The following is a 7,593-nucleotide window of genomic DNA, read 5'->3' as shown; positions in this document are numbered from 1 at the left end:
AGGGTTGGTGATGCAGACAGAGATGACACAGCACCTCTGGGAGTTGCTAAACCTCTTGAGAGAAGCCAGGAGGGAGGGACAGTGAGAAGGAACCTGGCTGGGCACTGTTCTGGGTCTGTTTATGCAGGTATCTTACTCATCTTACTCATCTTCTTAAACATCCTATGAGGCAGGAATTCTGACCACCTCGTAGATGAAGACAGTGTGTCTCAGAGTTTAGATAATCCACTCAAGGTCATACAATTAATTGATAGTGGAATAGGGATTCCAACCCAGGCCTCTGACTGAGAAACGCAGCTTTTTCTCATCCACCGGTGCCTGCTAAGGTGATTCCCTCCAGCCACTTTGGCCAGGGGAGAAGCCAGGAGGCAGGTGGGAGAAGATAAAAGGAGGCTTGTGCTCCATTTCTGTGCCCACAGCTCTTGGTGCAGCCAGGTCTGGGGAACACACAAGAAATTCGGTGTCACCTGCTTCTCTTAGGACAGCTTGAAGTTGGCTTTTCCATGGGAAAAGCAGGTTAGTGTAGAGCTCTCCAAGCTGGATGGTGCCTCTTACGAGCCAGCTGTGTGCTTTGGAGAAAAATTTTGACCCATGGAATTTTTTTTTCTTGCCAAACTGCACTCTGCAGATTTGACAATCACTCTGCAAATTGTCATAGCACAAATGTTCAAAAGAACTTACCATAGATGGGGGAGTTCACAAAGAAAAAATGATCATGCCACATTTTGTGGGTGAGGGGGTGTCTTGGTCAGCTTGAGCTTCCATGAGAGAATACTATAGACTGGTGGCTTAAACAACAGACATTTATTCTCACAGTTCTGGAGGCTGGGAACTCCAAGGTTAAGGTAGTGGCAGATTAGGTTCCTGATGAGGTCCCTTTTCCTGGCTTGCAGATGGCGGCTTCTCATTATGTCCTCACATGGCAGGGAGAGCACATGAGAGCAAAAGGCTCTGGTCCATCCTCCCTTTCTTATAAGGACACTAATCCCATCATGAGTGTCCTACCTTCATGACCTCGTCTAAACCTAATAACTCCCAAAGGCCTCACCTCCAGATGCTATCACATTGGGTGTTGGGGATCCGAGATACGAATTTTGGGTTGAGACACAAACAATCAGTCTATAAACAAGGGGGTCACTGAGTCAGTGAGTTGAGGTCTGGCCACTTTGTGTTCTCCTCCCGATCTAATTCTTGGGAGACGTGGCTGGGAGGGGTCGGACAGCAGAGGAAAAGTATCTGAGGGTCAAGCAGGCAGGCGTAGTGCTTCGCCTCCACGGCTGCTGCTCCTGGATCCCTCTGGACCCAGTGAGGCCTGGCAGATGGCTTTTCAGTGGGGAAGCTCGCAGGGATATTTTTCAGCCGATTCAATTGCTGTTTCAGGCTCTAGTACCTGGGCACGTAAAATCTTTTTCCGTCATCCTTAAGTAATTTGCCCAGCCTTATGTCTGGACTAGAAGAATTTCCTTACAACCTCAGTCAGCATTGTTTCTAAAAGTGAAGAAGCATTTCGGGATAGTTCATGGAATGCCCTGTGTGATACGTCGTAGATGAAGGAAATTTAACATTGAAGGAGCATCCCTTAGATTAAAATGCAAGAGAACTGTTTACAGAGAAGTGACTGCGGATAGAGTTTGGCAGAAAGAGGTTTCTGACTAATAGGGCTAACAATTTAGAGGAGAATGTCATTAATTGTAATATAAGTTTACTTTTCACCTAATGAATTTTAATGGCAGCTTTCACCATTACCTCCAGGAATCCATAAGAAACAGAGAAACCTGCCTGGAACTGTATTTGATAGAGATTTTGCTAAAGCAAACCTCTGGAATTATCTCAGCTCCCTTTCTAAAACACATTATTTTATCACAAAACATTTTAAATATAGCATGAGAAATATTCACCATATTGCTTGTAGTCACCGTAACCTGAATGCAGACTCTCTTTGAGCAATCTTATTTTTTTTTTTGCATATCTTATTTTGTTATTCAAATGACGAAACATATTTTGCATGAAGTTACACCTTTTTAGAGGCAGATTTTGTTCCAGAAAATTGGTGCAGCATTTCCATTTCTCACATCTTTACATAGCTGGTTTCTTGTCAGCAGATGTTACTCTGACAAGCCAGCCCTGTAATCTGTATCCCCGCGGGGACTGGACGTGAATGTGTTTCCAAATCACTGATGAGGAGGACGCACCTTCCTCAGGAAGAAGGTGAAGATGGGCAGGTGTTTCTCAAGATCTTAAATAGTTCACTCACTGATTTTTATTGAAAGTACAGACCCTTGTCACTTGAGTGTCAACTCTGATCTCAAACTAACTTTCAGGTTTCAGTCTGACTGGCTTCCTGACAAGGTATGCTCCTCGTTAGCCATGACAGAGAGCGACTGGGCCACACAGGCCCGCAGTGACCCAGCTCACCTGACTATAGAGGCTCAGCAGAGAGAAAGAAATCCCCAAGCGTTCTTTTCTGTTCTCTCTTTAAATGGAGTTTTTGACATTATAAGGTGGCATTTTGCACTCATTATCAAATACCAACATCGTCGGACCGCAAGCAGGTGCTTGGCAGAGAGGCAGGCTGTACGACATTTTACACAGACATTGCCCCATTTATCCCTGGCCCATCAAGCTCCAGCCCCTATTCTCACTGCAAATGCACAACCCCTCTTACCAGCAGGACCATTGCACTGCATGACCGTGGGAGGCACTGTTCACACTATATTCTGCGTGAATGGCACCACTGGGGCTGTGGGGTGGTGTCCCTGAGTTGTATATCAGGGTAGCCCTACATGCTGCATTAAAACACAGTGAGTCACACCATCGGGCAAGAAGACTTCATACCCCAGATCTTCGTAATTCCATGCTGTGGCAGGATTCTCACTGACTTGGATAAGTCGTTCCTTGGCTTCTTAAGGCCCCTAAGCTAACCCTCTGGCTAATGCCTGAAATTCCATTGTGTGTGTGTGTGTGTGTTTTCTATTACTGCTATAACAAATTATCATAAACTTAATGGCTTAACACAAATTTATCTTACTGTCCTGTGGATCAAAATTCCAGCATGAGTCTTACCGGGCTACGATCTGGGTGCTGTCAGGCTGTTTCCTTGCTGTAAGCTCTAGGGGAGAATTCATTTTCTCGCTTGTTCAGGTATTGGCAGAATTCAGTTCCATCCTGGCATAGGACTGAGACCTGTTTCCTCTCTGGCTGTCCACTCCTAGAGGTCTCTATCTGGTAAACTTACACCTCAGAGCAGCAACATAGCATCGAATCCTTCTCACGCTGCCCACTCTCTGGCCTTCTACCATTGAATCCCTCACCTCAATGGAGAATGGTTCTATGCTTTAAGGTCTCATGTGATTGTGTTGGGCCCACCTGGATAATCCAAACTATTCTCCCTATCTGAAAGGACTTAACCTTAATCACATCTGCAAAGTCTTTTGCCAAATAACATAGCCACAGATTCTTCGGATTAAAATGAGGATGTCTTTAGGAGGCCATTCTTTTACTAATCACATTATTGATTCAATTATTTTACCTCTTTGAATATTTAAACATTAAAATGAATTATTTATTGAGAAACTTTATTGAGAATTGTGTTTTAGACAACATTAACTGACTGTCATTGTTTTTCTCTATCTGCAGACATGTATTTTCTTATTTAATCCTTTCGATGACTCTATGAGATAATATCAGTATTAGCCAAGAATGCAATCAGCTGCAAGTAACATAAACCCTGACCAATGCTGGTTTACTGTTTTAAAATAAAAAGGAGCTATATAGCAGCTCAGTGATGCCATCAGGGCCCCCAGACTCTTTCTATCTTTTCTGAGAAGGAGAGGACTATAGTAGTTAATAGCATGGACCCTGTAGCCTATTCTGTGGACTTTTATAGGTTTCAACTTTAGCAAATAGAGATTAATTATATACTCAGCCAATGGGGCTGATAGAGTGAGTTATAATACATTTAATGCACCCAGAACCGTGCCTGGTGCATATTAAATGCTCAATAACTGTTGGCTACTTTAAATGTTATTTCTATGTCACTATTCTTCACATATCTTCATGTTTACCATTTCATGGTTACAAGGTGGCTGATGGGCTTCTAGCTATCACATCTAGGTCCCAGGTAGGATAGAGAAGGGATAAACAAGTAAGGAGGAAGGAGGCAGGTATGCCATTTATATCAGGAAATCAAACACTTCCCAGAAATCTCCAGCCACTTCTGCTCACTTCTCCTTGGCGGAACAGTGACCTATGACCTTCCTTATGTTCAAGGAGAGTTGGGAAAGCAAGGTTTGTGTATGTGTTTTTTTGTTTTTGTTTTTTTAATAACGAGTAATCTGGATGGGCAGACATACCTTGTACCCACCTCTTGCTGACTTTTCCCAGCCCCAAGAAAATGGTGACCTTTTTAGTAAAGAAAAAAATGGAACATGGGAAGATACTTGCAGGGTCTGCACAGTCGGTCATCGGTACTTGAGTGTGCATGGGTCCTAGATGCACACTGGGCAAAGGTTTTGATGGGAGGCTGGTATAGAGTTAGGGCAGAGCCTCTGGATGTTGGATGACGTTGTAGACTGAATGGTGCCTCCCGCCAAAATATGCTCTAGTCCTAAATCCTGCTACCTGTGAATGAGACCTTATTTGGAAATAGGATCTTTGCAGATCTAATCAAATTAAAGTGAGGTTATAATGGATTAGGGTGGGCCCTTATTCAGTGCTTGGCATCCTTATAAGAATAGGGAAATTAGGACACTAAGACACAGAGGTGGGATGCCATGTGACCACAGAGGCAGAGATTGAGGCTTCCTTTAATGATAATGTAATTCCAAAGTTTGGGGAAAAGAAAAGCTTCTATTTGATGCTTTTCATAAGTGGATGCAGTCTGGTTTGTCTGTCTCTAGTGGGAGAATCAGACAAATGCCCCTGCAGTCACCACTGCTGGAGGGCGAGAGAAGGAAAAGGACCTGTGAGCAGGTGGTAGGACCCCAGCTAGGAGCAAAGGGGCTGGGGCCAGGCAAAATCCCCTTCGGGAAACCAACCTCGTCAGCACAATCTCTATCTCAGATCATTCTGGTCTCCTTTCATTCCTCTGTAGCTTACCCTGGAGTCCTAGGGTTCCTCCAAGCAGCTTGCATCCTCCAGAAGTTGCCCTACCTTCTGGCAGCCTCAGCGGGCCCTGGGGCATCTCCTCATGGGCATAGCACAGTGCTTCTAAACTTCATGTTTTTAACCATGCTGCAGTTGTTACAGTAATTATTTGTACCATTATTTACTTGATATTTACCCAAATAACTATTTTTAATGAAAACATACTTTACTACCATAAGTGAAAACAGCCAGGATGATTTTGTGCTAAATAGAAGACAAACATACAATTAATACAGTGAAAGTGAAACTAAGTTATTAAATTCAAGCTAGGGCCTGCAGAAGTCTGAGGTCTGCTCTCTGTTAATGAAGGACATGAGCAAGTTGTAGAGGGGTGTTGAAGACATATGAGCACCTGACCGAGTCCATCTTATCACAGAAAGTAGAGAATTGGAAAGAAAACGCTTTCTCATGGTGATTGTGTGCTATCTGAGTACTATCTCTAGTCAAAGTCTTTGTGAAAAGCGAGGCGCATAATGGTCAATAATATTGCACTACCATCGCTGATATAATAAATGCCCATGTGCATCGTTTCATGTAATCTTCACACCACCCTATGAGGTCAGCATGATCATTACCACTTTGGAGATAGGTAGCTGAGGCAAAGAGGTGCTCAGCAACTAGCTGGGTCACCCAGCTTGTCAATGCAAGAGCCACGTGTAACACATCCACCACAGTGCCTGACTCTTGGATGGCTTATCCTCCCTGGAGAACTGGAGGGAGGAGGAGGGTGTATCTACCGGTTATCGCCCCCCAATCTCGGCCCAGTGTGACTCTGTTTATCGACTCTACTCCAATGTGTTTGCTGGGGCAGGATGATGGTGTAGGATCTGAGTGGCAGAGAGCAGTAAAATCGTAGTGAAAGCTCCCGAGGGAGCTGGGGACACCATTGGGAAAGGACGGAGGTCTCCTAATGTCAGTTCCCTGGGAATGACATCATTGCTTCTCAGCAGAGCGTGCTGGCACTTGTAGAGTGCTCAAGTTTCCCTACTCCCAGGCTTACATGGCACAGGTCTGGTTTTTGTGTTGGGGAAGAAGGATGACACATCAATAGAGGCCAAGTTCCATGTTCTGGGACAGAGCCGGGTTTTGCGCACCTGACACCTACTTCTAAGAGAGTCAGTCCACCTGCAAATCCTTATATGCTCATTACTCACTGTGTTCTGCACTAGGGGCCTGCGTCCTTTCGCTTCATTTTGCAGAACACGGCCCAGACTAAAGGAGCCTTTGAAGGTGGGTCCCAAAGCAGTGTGGCGCTCCTCTATGAGGCTTCCCCTTTAAAGCCTAGATGGAAAAAAAAAAAAAAAAATCACTGTGAAGAGGCATCGCCCCAGGCCAAACACTGTCACACTGCAAAGGTCAGGAGAGGGTCAGGAGAAAATCTGATATTGAAAGGCCACCTGGAGAGCAGGGCTCTGCCTCTGTCTCCATCAACCCCTTCCCTGTCCGCTATCTCACCTGGGGGGTCAGGAGGCTGAATGGTGAGAGGACAGAAGGCAGAGGGCCTGCTTTTCAGTCACCTGAATGCTGCTTGTCAAAGGGATTTTTGACTCCTGGGTGGGGGAGCTATTGGGAGCTCGGAACTGGGGAGGTGTAATATGACTAAAAGCTGCTTTAATAAAGCATGGGCCTGGGTTTAAGCTGCACTCTCCATAAATCAAAGGGCGACACTACCATTCTTTGTGAAGATCAGCGAGACAGTGTGTTGTGGAACTGGGGAGGCTCTTAAATCTAATCGACAGCTTTCTGAGCACAAATACAGCTGTGACTGAAGGACAGAGGTGGCTGCATGCTGGAAAATATCCTAAGGAGCATGCACATTTCCCCGGTGATAAGAATGGTGAATGGTTCTGAGCCCAGAAACCTTGGAAAACAATTAGCCAGAGAAGCAAGATAACCTGTTGAAATTATGGTGCTGCACTTTATAGCTCTTAATAAATTTTCTGGCAGCCTCTTCCCAGCTCAGGGTCCTGGTCTGCTTCTACCTTTAATAGTTGGGGGAATTAAGTCATCAAAGTTTCATCTACCTGTCGGACTTCAGCCAGAAGGACAACTTATTTGCCTGGATACCTTTCAAAACTGCTGTCTACATAGATTATAATTTAATGTATAGTGGAACTAACACAAGGCTGCCTGTTTCTTGGGTCTCAAATGTCAAAATCTGCATTTACACGTTCTAAATTTTCTTCAATGTTGCCCTCATTCTAATTAGTAACAGTGTAAGCTATGAAGAATTAAAAGAAATTGCACCGAGATTTGCTTTTAATCTCTACTACTTGTTGGTGTAGCAAAGAGCATTGTGGATCTCAGGGCTGGATTTAAGATCAGAGCTGCCACTTTACTAGTTATAGCTGGTTCTTATGCTCATAAAGCCTCAGTGTTTTCATCTGTAAGATGGGGATAATGTTTGCCTTAATCGATGTGAAGAGAAAATGAGATAAGTAGGGAACG

This window comes from Pteropus alecto, unplaced genomic scaffold (assembly GCF_000325575.1).
Source record: "Pteropus alecto unplaced genomic scaffold, ASM32557v1 scaffold3, whole genome shotgun sequence".
NCBI lineage: Eukaryota > Metazoa > Chordata > Mammalia > Chiroptera > Pteropodidae > Pteropus > Pteropus alecto.
This window is presented reverse-complemented; position numbering follows the sequence as displayed.